General features: G+C 38.3%; 1 long non-coding RNA gene across 2 annotated transcripts; it reads right to left on the bottom strand.

Moving 5' to 3' along the window:
- Nucleotides 1–355: 355 nt before the first annotated feature.
- On the bottom strand, nucleotides 356–2,947 carry LOC148102208 (uncharacterized). 2 transcript variants are annotated; one of them, XR_015719364.1, is made up of 4 exons: nucleotides 2,863–2,947; nucleotides 2,261–2,385; nucleotides 1,525–1,553; nucleotides 356–1,108 (listed from the first exon to the last, which is right to left on the bottom strand). It is a non-coding gene; the product is annotated as an uncharacterized LOC148102208 (long non-coding RNA). The 2 variants fall into 2 exon arrangements; XR_015719363.1 differs by lacking the exon at nucleotides 2,863–2,947 and having other exon boundaries at nucleotides 359–1,108; nucleotides 2,261–2,691.
- Nucleotides 2,948–22,151: the final 19,204 nt, after the last annotated feature.

Here is a 22,151-nt window from a genome sequence, read left to right on the forward strand (position 1 = left end):
CTCTTTTCAAAGAATCAGCATAACCCACCTGTGGGGGACTTGAAACCTCATGTTGTTCATTAAATTCATGCTGCAGTCCAATCTTTATAGCATCAGCATAAGATACCTGTTGTACATGTGCAGGAACATGTTGACCTGCCTGTTTAACACTGTCAGAATTGATCTTTGCAGAAACACTGTCTTCTGCAGAGCTCTGAGGAAAATCAAACTCAGCTTGTGCACATATTGGTACACTGTGAAACTCATGGAACTTCTTCCAGCGTTGTTTTGCAGCTTGTGACTTTTTCTGCTTCCTTGGCATTTTCACACACCTGCAAGTGTTTCTTAGTCTTTAGAAAATATGTTCACAAGATAAGAGTGGCACACACCAGGAGATGTCTTTGTTTTTATATTTCAGTTTTTATTTGTCTGAAACAGTTGTCTTTCAGTTGACAGTTTGTTCATCAGTCGAGAGAATATTATGCACTCTCTTTATTGGCTTGGCACAACTTAGCAGCAAGCCCAGAATGAAAAACAGGTAGAGAGAAAATTTAGAAGAGAGAACAGACAGAGCAGGAGAGACACGGCTTGGAAATCACAATCACACCGTGAATTAGAGTTTTCTTTGTTTGTTCAGTTCGTTCTCAGGGTAGAGGCAATATATGCACTCTTTATTGCTTTAATGGCTTGGCATTTTTCAGCAGCAAGCCAAGAGTGAAAAACAGGTAGAGAGAAAATTTAGAAGAGAGAACAGACAGAGCACGAAAGACACGGCTTGGAAATCAAACCGTAGAGTTTTCTTTGTTTGTTCAGTTTGTTCATAGGTTGAGGCAAACTATGCACTCTTCGTTGCTTTATTGGCTTGGCGTTTTTCAGCAGCAAGCCAAGAGTGAAAAACAGGTAGAGAGAAAATTTAGCAGAGAGAACAGACAGAGCAGGAGAGACACGGCTTTAAATCAAACCGCAATAAGATTCTTGGTTTGGCACAATTTCGCACAAACCACAGGGTGAAATACAGATGGAAAGAAGGCAGAGACAACAGGTGGAGCAGGACAGAGGATAGAGGGATTGGGGGGTTGGGATGTGAGAGAGAAGACTGGAGATCTCGTCCTTGTTCTTCTTCTGCACACTGTGAACAAAAAACAAGAAAAAAATAATAATTTTATTAAAATTATATCACATGGTAATTGTATGAACTAATTGTGACTACTGAAAAGGATAAAACAAATATTCAAGCTAAACTGTTGTTGGCTGCCATGTGCAAAAAGTTGCATAATTGGGCACTTTTTAAAAGAATAAATATTTAATTAAATTCAGCAATAATATTTCTAAATACAAATATGATTAACTAATCACATGTAGTGTGACTACAAAAATGTACGAAAAAAATATTTTAGCCCAATTGTTAAGCTGCACTTATGTGTATTTATTATAAAATTGTGTTTAAAAGGTCTAGCACAAAGTTTGAACCCATCAAAGCTTATATTAGTCATATTTTATTTATTTTTTTTTGGTCTACTTCTCTTACAGTATGTGCACACCTACCAGGCAAAGCACAGATGTGAGTCAAGTTCCTGAAAGTGTAAGACGAGAAATAATGTTAGTTGTCTGTACAGTGTTATCAGACTAACAGAAATACAAAGCCCACACGACATGATACACTGAACTTATAGTCAGCGGGTTATATAATAATACAGCACACCAACAGAAACAGCAGCCATTTTATTCATAATTCAAACTAATTACCTGAAGTATTTCCACTTATGTAAGGCTACTGTTAGACTGTTACTAGCCTTAGCATTGCTGCTAGCGCTAGCATTCCGGCTAGCATTAGCACTTCAGTTAGTGTTAGCACTGCCGCTAGTGTTAGCATTGCAGCTAGCATTAGCAATTCTGCTAGCACTAACACTCTTACTTTTAAAACTGAGCCACAATGGCAATAATAAAGCTCATTTGTTACTTTTGTCTCACTGACCACCAAGAAATATCACAGAAATATCACAGGAATATTCTTTTTGTCAGTTAACAACTGGTAAGGCTAGTGTTAGCACTATAGCTAGCGTTAGCATTGTTGCTAGCATTAGCATTGAAGCTAGCGATAGAACTGCTGCTAACAGCAAAACGTCATAAACGTATATAAATGATAGCGAAGGTTATTCTTTTTTCTTTCTTTATCTATTCTTTGAACTCTGTTCGACTTGATGTGTGAGTTTAAATGTCAAACATCTATTTTTACCATCATAAAAGTAAAACAGTGCAGTACTGAGTATACTGTACTTACCACAGCAGAGAGCAAAGCGGAATGAGACAGTTGGTCCAGTGATGGGTTAAAAACAGATGAGGCGTTCAGGTGGTGCTTGGAAATTTGACCATCAGTTTGAACAGCAATAATGAGCATATACATGTCTGTGTGAGAGAGACATAGAAAGATAAAGGGAAAAAAATACACTAGACTAGTGTACAAATTGGTACTTTTTGCCCGAGTATAAGCGAATGAGTGACATACAGAAAAATAGGGCAACTGGAATTACATGAGCAAATAAAAAGTATTTCATCTCGAACTGTTTTGTAGGTTTTATTTTAAGACTACTTTAAGTGTGTTAGTGGGGAGATAAACTATACAGACTATAAACAGAGACATTAAATGAGATTAGATTAGTTAAACGTTAGTTAAAATGTGGAAAAATCAACTACAGACAGGTAGATGCTGTGAGCTTTAATTATCCAGTCAGAAAGAATGATTTTAAAATCATCAACTGACTCCAACTGCCCAGATATGAAAAGCCTGTGTCCCAATCACAATGCTCTACTTAGTTGGCATATACTAACTACTGACAAACTATTAATCTGTGGCAAAACCCTGTCAAATCTGTCTTATTGTACCTATTGAAAAAGTTCATCTTACTACAACTGCTTAGATGCAGTAGACATTTGTAGGTTTAATCTTGGCAGAGTGAGAGAGAGCTCGTTAAGCAGGCAGGTGTGAGCCTGGTTGCTATAGTGACTGCACCCAATGGCATACACACAGACATGCACCTCACTTTTGCTGCTTAAAATGAACAGAAAAGTCAGGCCGAAACAAATCGTTCCCAAATGAAAAGTACAGGTCGTATTGACAAAATTCTTTCACCGTGAGGGGCAGCAATGTCTAGTCTACTGAATTCTCAGTTTTCATGCCGGTGGAGTTTATTATATTGACGTGGTGACAGTGTAAAGACAGCCTGTACTTCTGGTTTTCAAACGAACCTTTTGAGCCATTTTAACATTAGAGTCTATGGAAGAGTTGGAGGGAGGAGGCTGTGCATTGGTGACATTTATGAAAGAACCATAACACCTATTAAAATAGTAAACACATTGGATGAAAGAGGACAGCGATGGCTACGTTTTGAGGGTAAAATGATGGCTGTAGAGCAAACCCTGTGGACACAGCTGCAGTTTTAAAAAAAGATTTTAAGATAAATTCCCCCCCTCCTCTCACTCTAACAGTTGAGCTGTCTCACTCTAGCGCCAACATTCCATCCCATACACACCCATTATAAACTCTGAAACGGCTGAAAAAAAGGATGAAACTTAAACTGGAACTGAAGAAAAAGTATAATAGATATTGAAAAGATAAATACAAGTTGAATAGTTGAATGTCTTGGCTTCGTTTTGAAGTTTGAATGGTGGATCTATGTCAATGTATGTGGAAGTAGTAAGAGTTTAAAGAGGAGTAAGTTGAATGAGAATTTGAAGGGTCTCTCCATTGAAATACATGGGAAATTTTTGTTGAATAAAGTTGAATAATTTTAAAAATATAAATGTTAAAAATGAGAAAAATACAAGCAGTCATGTCCAAAAGAAGAGGAATCTAATGGTGTTTGAATGGTTTTTCTAAGTTGAACGGTTTTGAAGGAGTAGGACTACAAAAAACGTACGGAATATATAATAATAATAATAAAATAGAAGAATAAAGATTAGAAGAACAATACTGTGAATGCTTTTCAAGCATTCACACTAATAATAATAAAGATGTAGAAGAACAATACTGTGAATGCTTTTCAAGCATTCACACTAATAAACTAGAAAGTGCATTTTCTGAAGAAACTGCAGTGTGAATGCTTGAATCTGAATGTATGCACTGAAATGAATTAATTGCTGAATTTTAAGTTAAAAATGTTGAATGAGATGAAAAATACAGAAATTTTAACCTGAAAACAAAAGGGCTGAACTGCTAAACCTGACAGCCACACAGAAGAAGTTGGAAAACAGCTGAATATGTTTTAATTGTATATTAGAAAAACATAAGAAATGAGAAAACACAATTTAGAGTCAGAAAACATCTGAATGAATATTAAAAGTTCATATTCTTTGAATCACTGAATGACTAAAATGTGATCCCTCCACTTGGATCCACACAGTTTAAATTTTTTAAATGTTTGAGCTTTGAAAGACACAGTGTTGGAAAGAGAACAACGATGTCGACGTTTTGAGGGTAAAATGATGGCTGTAGAGCAAACACTGTGGACACAGTAGCAGTTGAAAGAGAAGTGTTTAAGATGAATCTTGGCACAGTGAGAGAGAGCTCGTTAGGCAGGCAGGTGTGACACACACACAGACATGCGCCTCACTTTTGCTGCTTAAAATGAACAGAAAAGTCAGCCCCAAACAAATCGTTCCCAAATGAAAAGTACAGGTCGTATTGACAAAATTCTTTCACCGTGAGCGGCAGCAATGTCTGGTCTACTGAATTCTCAGTTTTCATGCCTGTGGAGTTTATTATATGGACGTGGTGACAGTGGAAAGACACCATGCTCTTCTGATTTTCAAACGAACCTTCTGAGCCATTTTAACATTAGAGTCTATGGAAGAGTTGGAGGGAGGAGGCTGTGCATTGGTGACATTTATGAAAGAACCATAACACCTAGTACAATAGTAAACACATTGGATGAAGAAGGACAGCGATGGCTACGTTTTGAGGGTAAAATCATACCTGTAGAGCAAACGCTGCGGACACAGCAGCAGTTTTTAAAAAAGATTTTAAGATTAATTTTTTCGCTCCTCTCACTCTAGCAGTTGAGCTGTCTCACTCTAGCGCCAACATTCCGTCCCATACACACCCATTATAAACTCTGAAACGGGTGAAAAAACATCATGAAACTTAAACTGGAACTGAAGAAAAAGTATAATAGATATTGAAAAGATAAATACAAGTTGAATAGTTGAATGTCTTGTCTTCGTTTTAAAGTTTGAATGGTGGCTCTATGTCAACGTATGTGGAAGTAGATACAGTTTAAAGAGGAGTAAGTTGAATGAGAATTTGAAGGGTCTCCCCATTGAAATACATGGGAAATTTTTGTTGAAAAAAGTTGAATAAAATTAAAAATATAAATGTTAAAAATGAGAAAAATAGAAGCAGTGATGTCCAAAAGAAGAGGAATCTAACGATGTTTGAATGGTTTTTCTAAGTTGAACGGTTTTGAAGGAGACAGAGTACAAAAAACGTACGGAATCTATAATAATAATAATAAAATAGAATAAAGATTACAACAACAATACTGTGAATGCTTTTACAAGCATTCACACTAACTAGAAAGTGCATTTTCTGAAGAAACTGCAGTGTGAATGCTTGAATCTGAATGTATGCACTGAAATGAATTAATTGCTGAATTTTAAATTAAAAAGTTTGAATGAAATAAAAAACAAAACAAAAAACAGAATTTAACCTGAAAACAAAAGTGCAGAACTTATTATAGCTGACGTTTACACAGAAAAAGTTGGAAAATAGCTGAAAATGTTTTAAATGTAAATTAGAAAAACCTAAGTAATGAGAAAAAAAAATTTAGAGTCAGAAAACATCTGAATGAATATTAAAAGTTCATATTCTTTGAATCACTGAATGACTAAAATGTGATCCCTCCAATTGGATCCACACAGATTAAAATTTTTAAATGATTGAGCTTTGAAAGACACAGTGTTGGAAAGAGAACAACGATGGCGACGTTTTGAGGGTAAAATGATGGCTGTAGAGCAAACACTGTGGACACAGCAGCAGTTGAAAGAGAAGTGTTTAAGATGAATCTTGGCAGAGTGGCAGGCAGAGCTCGTTAAGCAGGCAGGTGTGACACGCACACAGACATGCGCCTCACTTTTGCTGCTTAAAATGAACAGAAAAGTCAGCCCGAAACAAATCGCTCCCAAATGAAAAGTACAGGTCGTATTGACAAAATTCTTTCACCGTGAGCGCCAGCAATGTCTGGTCTACCAAATTCTCAGTTTTCATGCCGGTGGAGTTTATTATATGGACGTGGTGACAGTGTAAAGACAGCCTGTACTTCTGGTTTTCAAACGAACCTTCTGAGCCATTTTAACATTAGAGTCTACGGAAGAGTTGGAGGGAGGAGGCTGTGCATTGGTGACATTTATGAAAGAACCATAACACCTAGTACAATAGTAAACACATTGGATGAAAGAGGACAGCGATGGCTACGTTTTGAGGGTAAAATCATACATGTAGAGCAAACACTGCGGACACAGCAGCAGTTTTAAAAAATATTTTAAGATTAATTTTTTTGCTCCTCTCACTCTAGCAGTTGAGCTGTCTCACTCTAGCGGCAACATTCCGTCCCATACACACCCATTATAAACTCTGAAACGGCTGAAAAAACATAATGAAACTTAAACTGGAACTGAAGAAAAAGTATAATAGATATTGAAAACATAAATACAAGTTGAATAGTTGAATGTCTTGTCTTCGTTTTAAAGTTTGAATGGTTGCTCTATGTCAATGTATGTGGAAGTAGTAAGAGTTTAAAAATGAGTAAGTTGAATGAGGATTTGAAGGGTCTCCCCATTGAAATACATGGGAAATTTTTGATGAAAAAAGTTGAATAAAATTAAAAATATAAATGTTAAAAATGAAAAAAATAGAAGCACACCTTTCCAAAAGAAGAGGAATCTGATGGTGTTTGAATGGTTTTTCTAAGTTGAACGGTTTTGAAGGAGATAGACGGCGAAAAACGTACGGAAAAGAAAATAATAATAAAGATTAGAAGAACAATACTGTGAATGCTTTTACAAGCATTCACACTAACTAGAAAGTGCATTTTCTGAAGAAACTGCAGTGTGAATGCTTGAATCTGAATGTATGCACTGAAATGAATTAATTGCTGAATTTTAAATTAAAAAGTTTGAATGAAATAAAAAACAAAACAAAAAACAGAATTTAACCTGAAAACAAAAGTGCAGAACTTATTGTAGCTGACGTTTACACAGAAAAAGTTGGAAAATAGCTGAAAATGTTTTAAATGTAAATTAGAAAAACCTAAGTAATGAGAAAAAAAATTTAGAGTCAGAAAACATCTGAATGAATATTAAAAGTTCATATTCTTTGAATCACTGAATGACTTAAATGTGATCCCTCCACTTGGATCCACACAGTTTAAAAAGTTTACATCTCTGAGCTTTCAAAGACACGGTGTTGGAAAGAGAAGAATGATGGCTACGTTTTGAGGGTAAAATGATGGCTGTAGAGCAAACACTGTGGACACAGAAGTCGTTCAAAGAGAAGTGTTTAAGATGAATCTTGGCATAGTGGCAGGCAGAGCTCGTTAGGCAGGCAGGTGTGACAAGCACACAGACATGCGCCTCACTTTTGCTGCTTAAAATGAACAGAAAAGTCAGCCCGAAACAAGTCATTCCCAAATGAAAAGTACAGGTCGTATTGACAAGATTCTTTCACCGTGAGCGGCAGCAATGTCTGGTCTACTGAATTCTCAGTTTTCATGCCTGTGGAGTTTATTATATGGACGTGGTGACAGTGGAAAGACACCATGCTCTTCTGATTTTCAAATGAACCTTCTGAGCCATTTTAACATTAGAGTCTATGGAAGAGTTGGAGGGAGGAGGCTGTGCATTGGTGACATTTATGAAAGAACCATAACACCTAGTACAATAATAAACACATTGGATGAAAGAGGACAGCGATGGCTACGTTTTGAGGGTAAAATCATACCTGTAGAGCAAACGCTGTGGACACAGCAGCAGTTTAAAGAGAAGATTTCAAGGTTAATTTTTTCGCTCCTCTCACTCTAGCAGTTGAGCTGTCTCACTCTAGCGCCAACATTCCGTCCCATACACACCCATTATAAACTCTGAAACGGGTGAAAAAACATCATGAAACTTAAACTGGAACTGAAGAAAAAGTATAATAGATATTGAAAAGATAAATACAAGTTGAATAGTTGAATGTCTTGTCTTCGTTTTAAAGTTTGAATGAAGGCTCTACGTCAATGTATGTGAAAGTAGATACAGTTTAAAGAAGAGTAAGTTGAATAAGAATTTGAAGGGTCTCTCCATTGAAATACATGGGAAATTTTTGTTGAATAAAGTTGAATAATTTTAAAAATATAAATGTTAAAAATGAGAAAAATAGAAGCAGTCATGTCCAAAAGAAGAGGAATCTAATGGTGTTTGAATGGTTTTTCTAAGTTGAACGGTTTTGAAGGAGATACAGTACAAAAAACGTACGGAATACAGAATAAAATAGAATAAAGATTAGAAGAACAATACTGTGAATGCTTTTACAAGCATTCACACTAATAAAGATTACAACAACAATACTGTGAATGCTTTTACAAGCATTCACACTAATAAAGATTAGAAGAACAATACTGTGAATGCTTTTACAAGCATTCACACTAACTAGAAAGTGCATTTTCTGAAGAAACTGCAGTGTGAATGCTTGAATCTGAATGTATGCACTGAAATGAATTAATTGCTTGATTTAAGTTAAAAATTTTGAATGAAATGAAAAATACAGAAATTTTCGCCTGAAAACAAAAGTGCTGAACTGCTAAAAGCTGACATTCACACAGAAGAAGTTGGAAAATAGCTAAAACTGTTTTAATTGTGAATTAGAAAACCTAAGAAATGAGAAAACACAATTTAGAGTCAGAAAACATCTGAATGAATATTAAAAGTTCATATTCTTTGAATCACTGAATGACTAAAATGTGATCCCTCCACTTGGATCCACACAGTTTAAAAAGTTTACATCTCTGAGCTTTGAAAGACACAGGCCCTTTCTCAATATGCGTACTTGTGCGTACTTGCGTTCTCGTGTACTCGTGATACGTCATCAGTCGGAGACAAAGTACTGTTCCAATTCGAAGTACGCATCAAGCCGAGAACGCGAAAAAGTCCCGGATGTGTTTTCGCTCCGCCCGTTTTATCGAGCATGCATCGGTGGTGACTTGTGTGGACTTGGTACAGCTAAATATCCCAGAATGCATTTCGTCCAAAACTCAAACGCGGCAATGGCGGACGAGCGGGTCTAAAAACTTTTAAATATTACTCTTTCTGGGTCACAAAATAAACTTTTAAGTTCTTTTCAAGCGAGAATGTTGCTGTGTAAACTTCGAATATCTGCTCAGTTTATCAAGATATCATATATTTCCAAACGAGGTCCGACGTTTTCGGAGACGTCTGTGACCCGCCAGCTCCATAGCAGACAGCGAGGTCGAGGATTATTACAGCCGGCGAGAACAGCCGACTCCCGGCAGATCGTTTTCAACCCCCCCGCGGTCTTTTCGCTACTCAGGTTAAACAAACCCCAAACCCCAGTAGTTGTCTATTGTATTGAGTGTCCACTAAAATAAAAATAAAAGCGTTCTAACATCTCACCTGCTTGTTTTTATTAAGGTATGTACACGTATGTACATGTACACTATTTTTATTAATAGAGATTTCACTACTGAGGTTAAACATGATATATAAGTCACTTAGATCACTTCTAAATGTTAATGTTTGGTTTATTTCAGTGTTTTATTTGTTCCTGAGTAAACCGGTTTGGCTGTGATTAAAGTTAAGCTTCATAACATATTACTCACAGTTAAATTAAGGACGGCAGTAAAAACTCCGGATCTGTGACATCATCAAGTACGCTGGTGTTCCAATTGTACAAATCGCGAGTCCGTGCTCGCGTTCTCGGCGAGTCCGTACTCCCGTGCGTTCTCGGCGAGTACGTACCCGCCGAGAACGCGAGTACGTACTTGCGTCCTTGAGAATTGAGAAAGGGCCACAGTGTTGGAAAGAGAAGAATGATGGCTACGTTTTGAGGGTAAAATGATGGCTGTAGAGCAAACACTGTGGACACAGAAGTCGTTCAAAGAGAAGTGTTTAAGATGAATCTTGGCAGAGTGAGACAGAGCTCGTTAGGCAGGCAGGTGTGAGCCTAGTTGCTGTAGTGACTTCACCCAATGGCTCCATACACAGGCATACAGACATGCACCTCACTTTTGCTGCTTAAAATGAACAGAAAAGTCAGCCCCAAACAAATTCTTCCCAAATGAAAAGTACACGTTGTATCGACAAAATTCTTTCACCGTAAGCGGCAGCAATGTCTAGTCTACATAATTCTCAGTTTTCATGCCTGTGGAGTTTATTATATGGACGTGGTGACAGTGTAAAGAAAGCCTGTACTTCTGATTTTCAAACGAACTTTCTTAGCCATTTTAACATTAGAGTCTATGGAAGAGTTGGAGGGAGGAGGCTGTGCATTGGTGACATTTATGAAAGAACCATAACACCTATTACTATAATAAACACATTGGATGAAAGAGGACAGCGATGGCTACGTTTTGAGGGTAAAATCATACCTGTAGAGCAAACGCTGTGGACACAGCAGCAGTTGAAAGAGAAGTGTTTAAGATGAATCTTGGCATAGTGGCAGGCAGAGCTCGTTAGGCAGCCAGGTGTGACAAGCACACAGACCTGCGCCTCACTTTTGATGCTTAAAATGAACAGAAAAGTCAGGTCGAAACAAATCGTTCCCAAATTAAAAGTACAGGTCGTATTGACAAAATTCTTTCACCGTGAGCGGCAGCAATGTCTGGTCTACTGAATTCTCAGTTTTCATGCCTGTGGAGTTTATTATATGGACGTGGTGACAGTGTAAAGACACCATGCTCTTCTGATTTTCAAATGAACCTTCTGAGCCATTTTAACATTAGAGTCTATGGAAGAGTTGGAGGGAGGAGGCTGTGCATTGGTGACATTTATGAAAGAACCATAACACCTAGTACAATAATAAACACATTGGATGAAAGAGGACAGCGATGGCTACGTTTTGAGGGTAAAATCATACCTGTAGAGCAAACGCTGCGGACACAGCAGCAGTTTTTAAAAAAGATTTTAAGATTAATTTTTTCGCTCCTCTCACTCTAGCAGTTGAGCTGTCTCACTCTAGCGCCAACATTCCGTCCCATACACTCCCATTATAAACTCTGAAACGGCTGAAAAAACATCATGAAACTTAAACTGGAACTGAAGAAAAAGTATAATAGATATTGAAAAGATAAATACAAGTTGAATAGTTGAATGTCTTGGCTTCGTTTTAAATTTTGAATGGTGGCTCTATGTCAATGTATGTGGAAGTAGTTAGATTTGAAAAATGAGTAAGTTGAATGAGGATTTGAAGAGTCTCCCCATTGAAATACATGGGAAATTTTTGTTGAAAAAAGTTGAATAAAATTAAAAATATAAATGTTAAAAATGAGAAAAATAGAAGCAGTCATGTCCAAAAGAAGAGGAATCTAACGGTGTTTGAATGGTTTTTCTAAGTTGAACGGTTTTGAAGGAGATGGAGTACAAAAAACGTACGGAACATATAATAATAATAAAATAAAAAAATAGAACTAGAAAGTGCATTTTCTGAAGAAACTGCAGTGTGAATGCTTGAATCTGAATGTATGCACTGAAATGAATTAATTGATGAAATTAAGTTAAAAATGTTGAATGAGATTAAAAAAATGAATTTTTAACCTGAAAACAAAAGTGCTGAACTGCTAAAAGCTGATGTTTACACAAAGGAAGAATTTGGAAAATAGCTGAACATTAGAAAAAGATGAGTATTGACAAAAGAAAATTTAGAGTCAGAAAACCTCTGAATTAATATTAAAAGTTTATAGTCTTCTAATCACTTAAAAAGTGGAATTATGTATTATAAATCTCCAATTCATTAAAAAAAATAACTTATTAAAAATAAATGTAAAAACAAATTTGTTGAAATGAACTTAAAAGATGAACAAACATTCTGGAGAAAATACAAACTTTAATATGCAGCATAATGTTTTTCAGACATATTGTGTATATTATGTTTAATAGTATTATATACATCAATTTGTTTTGTATGTCATAAAAAAATAACATAAAAATCTTAAGTCATATTTTACAGCTCCTTTCTGAAAATGATTGGTAGAATAAATAAAAATAACTAAATTAAATAACTAAATAAAAATATTAAGCAACGTATGAAATACATGAAAACTTTTAAAACCACAACCCTGAACCTTTAAATTGTGTTGGTTTCTTAGAACATGGCTGAACAGCTGTTTCTATCAGTCTTCTTAATCTACTGATCTGTCTACACATCTTTTTATTACTCATTCTTTTTTGTGTTTTAATGTAAACAGAGTCCACACAGTGGTAAAAGAGAACTGTATAGAGATTTTTGAGTAAATTCAAATGAAAGCCTAAGGTGGTGACACAGTTTAACACATACAAATAATCAAATAAACACATTAGTCCTTTTTGTGAACATGGATAAATAAGTATCAATAGTTTACAGCATTGTTCAGCCATGCCACTAAATGCTTTTTTACACAGTGTTTTAACCTGGGCTCAGACACAAAGTCCCAAATTTAGTTATCTCAGTAAGTCCCTGCCTTTGAGTTGTGTTTATGACTAATTATTATACACAAGGCTTTATCCATCTGAACTCTAAGGACACAAATATAAAAAAACCTATACTTACCAGCTGATACCCCACACTACACACTAGTTGTGCCATGTGACCTGAAACTTTGGTAAAAACTCATCATAATCATTCTGTTAACACTGTTTTGTTTTTTTTAAAATACTGTTTGTTTTGCTGTTCAGCAGTTTAAAATGTTTTAGATTGGATTACATGGAATGAATTTGAGTTCTCTTGGGGGTTTTGTGTGTGTTTTGTTCTTAGCAAATTTTTTTTCCATACTGTTGAATTCCAGTTACCACATTTCTGGTCATATGACATCCCGAGTGCCCACTTGAAAAAATCCCCACAGTTAATTCAACACTAAAACAAATAAAAATATGTTAAATAAATAAATAAAGGTTTGCTCTGTGTTGAAATAGTAAATAAGCATACACTGTACAGAGCTCTAATAATGAAAACAATCCTTTAGCCTGTTGATCAGAGAGAGGCAGTCATTATGTCCATTTAAAACCTGTAATCAAAGAGCACAACGTTTCTGTGAAACTATAAAGTCCCAGATGATCCTCATCATGTCCAGTGACTTCAGAGTGGATCCTCCCTGTCATCCAGCCAGTGTTTGATGTGTGGCAAGCAGCACAGACGCAGGATAGCTGAGGCCTTGAAAGAAGAGCAGAAAACAGGAACATATGTAGTTGTAAATGTAAATATCAGTGATACTTGTCTTGTCAAAGGGAATAAAATAATGAATATGTTAACTTACACACTCATTTAGGGAGGCTCTTGACACTGCACAGAGGAGGCACAGTCAGTCTGACAATGATGGTGATCTCCAGGGATGTTTTCCTGAAGCAGCATTCCTGCCAACTGGCCATATGATCCAGAATAGTTGGTTTGTAATGAACAGAAAGGTGTATATATTAGGTAGTGTGCACTTAGAGCTGGTCCTGTAACAAACACATCCTGTAATAAACTGAATACCTGTAGTAGTGCTGCTGCAAATATGAAGCCCTTCTGTCATGTGTGGTTTCAAAGAAGGTGTTTTGGAGGCTCAGTCACAGAAACTGTGCAGTCTGTTCAGTCCTGAGTGTCTCAGCTCTGAAAGGGATGGATCACAGAGGGAAACACCTGAGTACAGACATTACAATCTACACTCCTAAGGTCAGGTGAAAACACAATTTAAACACTTTACAAAAACTTAATACATGTTTTAATGGAAATTATGTCATTAACCCTTTTTGATGCGAGTAAATCTCACCGACTGCTTGTGGGACAAGCTAGAAGGAAGACAGAATGTCTCCTGTGCTCCAGATGTGAAGTCTCACACTCTGGTCGTACGGCAATGAAGATGGTGATGATGAAGCCTCTCTGATCTGTGGCATTACAGTTTCTGGCTGCTATGTGCTTCACACTGTTGGCTTTTACGCTTTTAAGCTTGAAGAAGACACAGGAGGACTGTGTCTCTCTTAAAAAAAACAAAAAAACAAAAACCTAACAACCTCCCACCGCACCCCTCCCCCCCCACTCAACTCCCACCTACCCACTCAACTCCCCAGCCTCACAAGGTCCAATGTCTATACAAATGTAGGGTATCAGCTGGTAACAGAAAGCAAGTGTAACATATGTAGTACATATGTGACACTGCTGAAACACTTCTGGCCAGAAGTGTGCATTTATCAGCCAGTGCATTTATCATCCCAGACCCACCCTGATAAATGCACTGGCTGAAACATGATAAAAGCTCATAAAAATGTATGTTTCATCGTAAGATTTATCCAAAAATATAATCGTATACTTTTGAAAAAGTTTAAAGATTATAACAAACCAAAATCAATAACATTTTTGTAAATAGTATTTTAAAATAAAGGCACACATAAAGTGGCTTAACTGTCATTATTGCTGTAATTAGGTATTTTAAACCTTTAGTCTGTGTTGTTCTCCCAGAAACAACGAAGAAGCTGTTGAACATATATGCGTTGTTTGGGCAATCCTCTGGTCCACCCTCCCTCCCTCCCAGCCACAGTGAGACTGGGGCAGCCTGGCAGGATTTTGAAGCCTGGCTGCAGAGAGGATATGCCTACACTGTTCGTTTTAAACTGGTATATTTGATTTTTCTGACATTCATAGATTACTGTAGGTGATTTTTAGATTTTCTGTAATAAATAAAATTGTCATCTTTTACTGATATCATTACTTAATTCATTTAATTGTATTTTATGTAAACAATTCAAACATTATACTGCAATGCAGGGCGTTTTTTCTTAAGCCAACTTTTAAATATCGCTCTACTTTCTTATGTCATTCAAAAATATAGAAATTACTTACTGTATTCAAAGATCTAGATCATGAATCATCACAGGACAATACACAGTATACAGGGTCATGGTAACTATGGTAGGTCTTCATGACTCCAGAATGGAGACATTGCTCTGGCTGAGAAATGAAAATTAGGTCAAGCAGTGTGTTCTTCTCTGTGGTAGGGGCAGTGACGACCTGTGCGTATCCCCTAGACTCAAACAGCTCCAGGATTGGTTTGTTTGCACTGGATAAAACATTCTCATTAAAATCACCACAAACTATGATGGGATGACAGTCCATGATCTCTAATGAGTCTAATAGGCTTACCAGGTTTTTCAGGAATGGCCTCAGAGTGTAGTCTGGAGGTCTGTACACAACTGCAATCAGAGCACTGACTGGTGCTTCAACCTTTAAAGCCAGAAATTCAAGGTCAGTTACATTATGGATGTACTGTTTTTCATGCACTTGAATGTCACTTTTCACATAAACAGCAACTCCACCACCACTTCTGTTTGTCATCTGGGGAAAGTTTGTGTAGGACAGGTGTCTGTTGCGTTTGAACAAATTGTAATTTTCCAAGTGGAGACTCTCTGCGACAAAAGAGCCCCGCAGGTGTGTTTCTGTTAGGCACAAAACATCTGCTAGACACAATTCATGGTGACTCTTGATGTCATTAATGTGAGCTGGCAGTCCCTCTGTATTATGATGAACAATGGTGAAAACGTCTGACCTGCTCAGTGTTTGTCTCACGTGTAGAAGAGGCATCATGTCATCAAGGTTGGCTTGTCTCATGTTCTCAAGCGCTGCAGTGATTTCTGGGTTGGTGAATATTTTTTTCTCCTCCATATCAAGAAGATACAGTCCACTGAGAGACGTCACTCTACTGACAGCTACGTAGGCCATGCCAGGCTCAAAAATGCTCTTAAGAGAGACAACAGCTAATGTGGTTGTCATACCCTGTACCTTATGTATTGTACATGCAAAGGCCAGCTTCACTGGGAACTGTCTTCGTACCACTCCTTTCTGCTTCAGATTCTCTTCAGCTCTCTCAATGTACACCATGTCGTCTGCTGGTGTGCGGTTATTCTTTCCAGATGTCTCATTATCCATTTTAAGTCCAAGCTTGATGATGTGTTGGTCATTTTCAGAGTAAACTACTCTAAGTAGTATTCCAAATGCGCCATTAACCAAACCATTTTGTATGTCAATGTTTCTGGTGAGCATGACACGAGCTCCTTCTGCAACCTTCAGTGTGTCTGGTAACTCGTTTTTACCTCCTTTCAATGGTCTGTCTTGAAGTGCCATTCTGCCAGTTCTAGGATCTTTTCTATAATCATCTGCATGGATGTCAATGACATGAGTATGGAGCAGAGCCAGTGTTGAAGAGTTGTGTGCATCCACTTCTTTATTAGTTGCAAAAATGTGCAACGCATCAGTCGGACAAAGGGCTGGTTCAGTTATGGCCTCTGACAACAAATCTCTATCTGCTTCGCAAAGCTCATCCAACTTTCCTTTCACACGAATTCTGTTCAGCATCTCAGCAAAGACAACATCATCTTTCTGACGCATAATCTCAGTCAGAGTGATCATCTGAAAATGCTCCCGCCACAGGTCGATCTCGGACGGGTCGTGCACACAGAGAGGTTTAGACTGTCGCACTGGGGGTAGCTGATAGAAGTCTCCGACAGCAATGACTGACATGCCTCCAAAGGGTCTCTGAGTCCCTTTGATCTGTTTGAGTCTTGCATCTACATATGCAAAGAGATGTCTTGACACCATAGACACTTCGTCAATGATGATTATTTCAGCATTCAAAAGTTCTGATCTGACTTCATCCAGCTGATTGCCAAGTCCCTGAATGGGAGGTTTTAAGCTTCTAGGCAGCTTGAGAAGAGAATGCAGTGTTGTTCCAGAAATGTTAAATGCTGCAGTCCCAGTGAAAGCAGTTAACAGGACAGTGGGTTTTGATATGTCAACGTCGTCTGCATATCTTGGCACTTTGCTCAGTATCTTAGATGCTTCTGAGTAGATGCATTTGATAAGATGTGATTTTCCTGTTCCAGCACCACCATTAATATAAAAGAAAAACTGCTCTGGATTTAGAGCACAGACTCTTTTAATGCACCAGTCTCTAACTGCATAAAATATGCAGGCTTGCTTCTTATTCAGATTCTGAAACATCTGACGTAACAATGTGGGATCAATAGCAGGGGGTTCCCTGATGGCTCTGACTTCTGTTGAAGCATCAGTCTGACGGCTGTAGTCAGGCACATCTTCCTGTTCATTTTCATTGTCTCGCTCTCTTTCTTGTTCAACAAGTGGCAACCTTACGAGATCTGATTCAGGTGCCAGATTACACCATTCGTCAGTCACACCTCTGTTCTGCTCATATTCCTCAACAGCGCTCTCGATCTCCTCACTGTTTTTCTCATATTTTTCTCTGTTTCTTTTGACAATGTGTTGCACGTACTCAAGATGGTCAGTACCTGGTAGCTGTACACAGCCAGCACCATAGAAAGCCTGATAGGTTGGCAATGATGGTGTTTTCAGTTCGTGGTCTGAACGATGAGGGAGGTACAGTTTAAGCAGTCTTCCGTAATATTGCTCTGGATGTTTTTCTTGTGAGCAGCGGTGAAATCTGATGATAGCAGGCTTATCGTTTTTGCGCCTTTGCACAAATCCCATCTCATTGAGAAGGGGCAAAACATCTTTACCTTTTGTCTGTTGGCCATAGACAATCCTGCAAGTAGCAGCAAAGTCTGCCATGCACATCTCCTCAAACTCTGGTGTTTCAGGTCTGGCTTTGTATTTGTCATTCAAAGATGTCATCCAAACATTGGAAGACTCGGGTGTTGTGTTGTCCAGAACTGACAGGGGACGACTCATTTTCACAGGATTATCATCAGTTGGTATGAAGATTACAGCACGTGAACATTGCTTCATGTGAAGACCACATGCACGAGCAACACACTCCTGTGCACTGATCTCTCGCTTCTTTGAATATGCCTGCATGACGGCTCTCATTTCATCGCACTCATTTACACTGTCCTTATGGGAGTTCTCAATGACAGTTTTCAGGTACTCAGATAGCCCGCCCTCTTTTTTTGATATATATTTCATTAAATAATTTGCAGCGCCGAAAGCATCTAAAACAAAGCTTATGTCGATATTACTGTTCCAGGCTTCAAGCAGATGTGGATTATAGCCATTTATCCAAGAGTCTTTTGGATCACGCTTTAGTATGATCGTACTCCTTGTGTTCATTTTATTCAGGTATCTCTCATATTCTGCATGTGTCAACTTGCATCTTGCCAAGAGCTGCTCTAAACTCATGGAAGCAGTTTCAGGCTCATTCAGCAGCTGGTTCAGTGGTCTGAGCTTGTTCTTTGCTGTTTCTACTTCCAGTGCATCATCCTCACTGGGTCTTGTGATCATTGTCTCATTGCAGGGTGGTTTAGGAAAACCAAAACGGCACCCGGAGCTTAAACTCCTAAAGCACGTCTTGGTGTGGTTCTTACTGTGTTTTTGCACTTCTGTTACTTTCTTGTACAGTTCAGGTTGTTTATGAGGATCAGGCAGCTGAGCTGTGATGTATTTGTTTATAAAATCCACAACAGTTTGCTCATCATCCTCCTCAAACACAGGAGCACCTTCTACCCACAGGAGGCAGTGTATGTGTGGACTTCCTCTGTGCTGAAACTCAACTCTGTAAAAGTAGTCAATGACTTTGCCAAGTGGCTCTGCAGGAGATAAGAGTAAATCTCTGAATAATGCTTCAACTCTCTTGTCAAACATGCGCATTGTTGTGACAGGATTGCTTCTCAGGATGTCACACTTTGCTGACCAGTCGAGTCCTTCAAAATTGACTTGTTCACCTTGCTGCCTTGTTATTGCCTCAATCACTTCAGGCCAGCGCATTTCAGCAGCTGAAAATGTGCAAAAGAACGTGGGAGTTCCCAACTGTCTGATCATGGCAAAAAGATCTCTTGTTGTTTTCTCCCAATAGGCTGGGGTTCCTCTCAGAGGCTGCATGAATCTCACTGCGTCTTTATTTCTCACCAGTTTCTCCACCTCGTGTTTATCTTGTAACATGCCTGAGGTTATTTTTCTCCCATCTCTGGTCAGAGGCTTTGCCTTCCTTAACTGTATTGTCATGCTGGAAGTAGCCAAGTGTATTTCAGTCACAAACTGTGCAAAGAACAAATAGTTTGTGTCTTTGGCAAAACGATCATCAATGCAGAAAAGTCTTGATTTGAAATACCCACTGGGGGATACTTTGATCAGCCTTCTTTCATCAAGTGTGTTTTGGCCTGTAGGAAACTGCACAGGGAAGGCCATGGCCTCCAGTTTAGGTGTTTTGAAAAAACTTATTGGATTGTTTCTCTCTGCAGGAGCAACAGAGTAGATTCCTTCACTGAAACATAATATCTCCTCAGCCACATCAGGGGGCTGCAAACAGGACTCGAGTGCAAAACCACCATTAGTCAGTCCATCTGCTTGCTCTGAATCATCTCTCATCTGTTCAAGTGATTGTTCACCATCACAGGGTAACATGTCAATGTCCTGTTCATTTTTATTTTGTGCTTCACTCAGTGCATTTTTCTCACAGATGTCAATTTCCATTAAATCAGCCTCATCATAATCATCCTCATTCATGTTTTCATCATCATCATCCTCCTCATCTTCATCAGGAAGTGTTGGATCACAGAGCTCAGCATCATCTCTGATGGTCACATCCTTATACTGTGGATGAATCTGCTTGAGTTTATGGAGTGCTTGCAGAAGTTTAGACCAGCTTACAGTCTGAAACAGCTGATGACCTTTGTAAGACAAGCGTCTCTTCAGTTTTACTCTCATCACCTGAGAATTAATTCTAAATCGAGGTAGTGCTTCAACAGTTTCCTGTACCTCTGATGGGACACAGACCACATTTCCTCTAATTGCTCTTTGTCTGCCTTTGGGAAGAGGAATGATCTTGGCAAATGGTATGCACTTGGCTATGAGATGTCTCTCCAGTATGTTGAGATCAGACAATTCAGCTGGAATATCAGCAAGATCCAGTTTATTGGCAACAGCAAGTGCTGGCATGGATCCATTTTTAAGATGATTGTGGCAGGTGTGACAAATCCACTCTCTCTTTCTCTCATCAGGTACATTGCACTGCTCATTTCTGCAGTTTTCATCACAAACATGAACAAACCTTCCTGTCAAACATGTTGCAACCACATGTGGGTTTTTGACATACTTTGACCTTGTGCAGGGTCGCACTTGGTTTGGAAATGAAGCCTTGAAACAGACACTACATGGGTATGATGGTCCAGCTTTGATGTGTGATTTGAACACAGATATGGCCTCGTTGATCACACTGTTGTCACTCTCTTGGGTTTGTCTGTTCACCCATCTGTATTTCCTTTTTATTTTCATTGCACATCTCATGTTGTGCATAATCCTAAATGCAAGATTACTTTGATACCTGTCTCGCATTAGTTGTTTCATCAGTTGTCTCTGTCTCTCTCTGAATTCTAAGTTTTCTCGATACCTTTTAGTGATGTAGCTTTTTTTCTGCTCTCTGAAATCAGTATTCTCATAGTAACGTCTTTTAATATATTGTTTTTGTTTTTGTCTAACTTTAGCATTCTCACAGTAACGTCTTTTAACATACTGTTGTTGTTTCTTTCTGAATTCAGCATTTGCATGGTAACATCTTTTAATATACTGTTGTTGTTTCTGTCTGACTTCAGGATTGTTTTTATATGCCTCGCTTGTGCAAGATTTTTTCTTTTCTTTGTAATCTTTATTTGAAGCATACTTTTGTCGTTCTTTCCTTTTTTGGTTTTCTTTTCTCTGATTTCTGGGTTTCTCTGATGCCATTAATCTTCTTTTCATTTTGTGCCTTTGTTGTTTATTAACTTTTTTCAGTTTTTGTAAAACTATATCAGAAAGGTCACAGGATGCAACATTTGTTATTGCAGCATTTGATTGACATGAAAAACCATCCCTTGATGGAAGGAAACTTAATTCACTGCATAGTTCTTCAGTTGGTATATTAGGAGGTTCATTCTGATCTTCATATGATGTGAAGTGAGTCATGTGGACTTCTTTTTGTTTCACCAGTGGCGTACAAATGGACATTTGACAAAAGATGTTCTCAGTCAGATCAGTGGTTGTGTTTCTCCTTGAAGTAGAGGAGTTTGCTTCATCAACAGTTGTATCAGAGTGAGTAGGTGCCACAGCAGTGGCAGCTGCTGGTCTGCAGACTGTGCCTGTAATAGTATCACTCAGGTTGACTGTGCTCATACTGTAGAACTGCACAGGCTTCAGCTCATAGTTACAAGAAGGTGATATCTCCATCATTTCATAAGAATCTTGGAGCCTCTTAATCATGTCACTGAGGAGTGTGAATTTCAGCATCACAGCTGTACCACGATTACGTGACCATAGTGCTAGAGGAAGACCACTGGGTGTTCTGGTGTGTGGGTCAAAGAAACCATATTTGCCTGATGTGGATCTGAACACTGCAATACACAATCCACTCATAATCAGTAAGGCATACTGCACATCTGACAACAGGCAGCTCAGTCCTGCTTCAAAGTTGAGAAAGGTATCTACTGCTTCCTCTGGAGGTTCTTCAAATGTCCCATACCGGGAAGGCTGTGTCATATCGACATGATACATAGATCTGCGAGCATCAACTTTGCCTGGCAGCTCATCGGTTGCCAAATGAATACTCTTGGGGAATCTTTTCTTGGCCTCTTTGTACATCACATCACCTTTATCCAAGACCAGATTAAGGTCAGCTGTAGTCATATTTTCATTCTCATGAAGGAAAGCAAGAAATGTGAGCGAGTTACATGTGCACTGACTGTTTCTGGAGTCTCCATATTTAGTATGTGCCTGGCTGTGAGATGCACAGACATGTGTAACAGAGGGCTGGTTTTCAAAGTTTACTCTTTCTGCATGAGACAGTCCTGCCACATCACTGTGACGGCAACTTTTTACAATATCAGGATAACCCACCTGTGGGGCACTTGAAACCACATGTTGGTCTCTATGGTTTACCTGATGTTCATTAAATTCATGCTGCAGTCCACTCTTTACAGCATCCGCATAGGATACCTGTTGTACATGTGCAGGAACATGT

The sequence above is a fragment of the Neolamprologus brichardi genome, chromosome 7 (genome assembly GCF_056152115.1).
Source record: "Neolamprologus brichardi isolate AB-2024 chromosome 7, ASM5615211v1, whole genome shotgun sequence".
In the NCBI taxonomy this organism is placed as follows: domain Eukaryota; kingdom Metazoa; phylum Chordata; class Actinopteri; order Cichliformes; family Cichlidae; genus Neolamprologus; species Neolamprologus brichardi.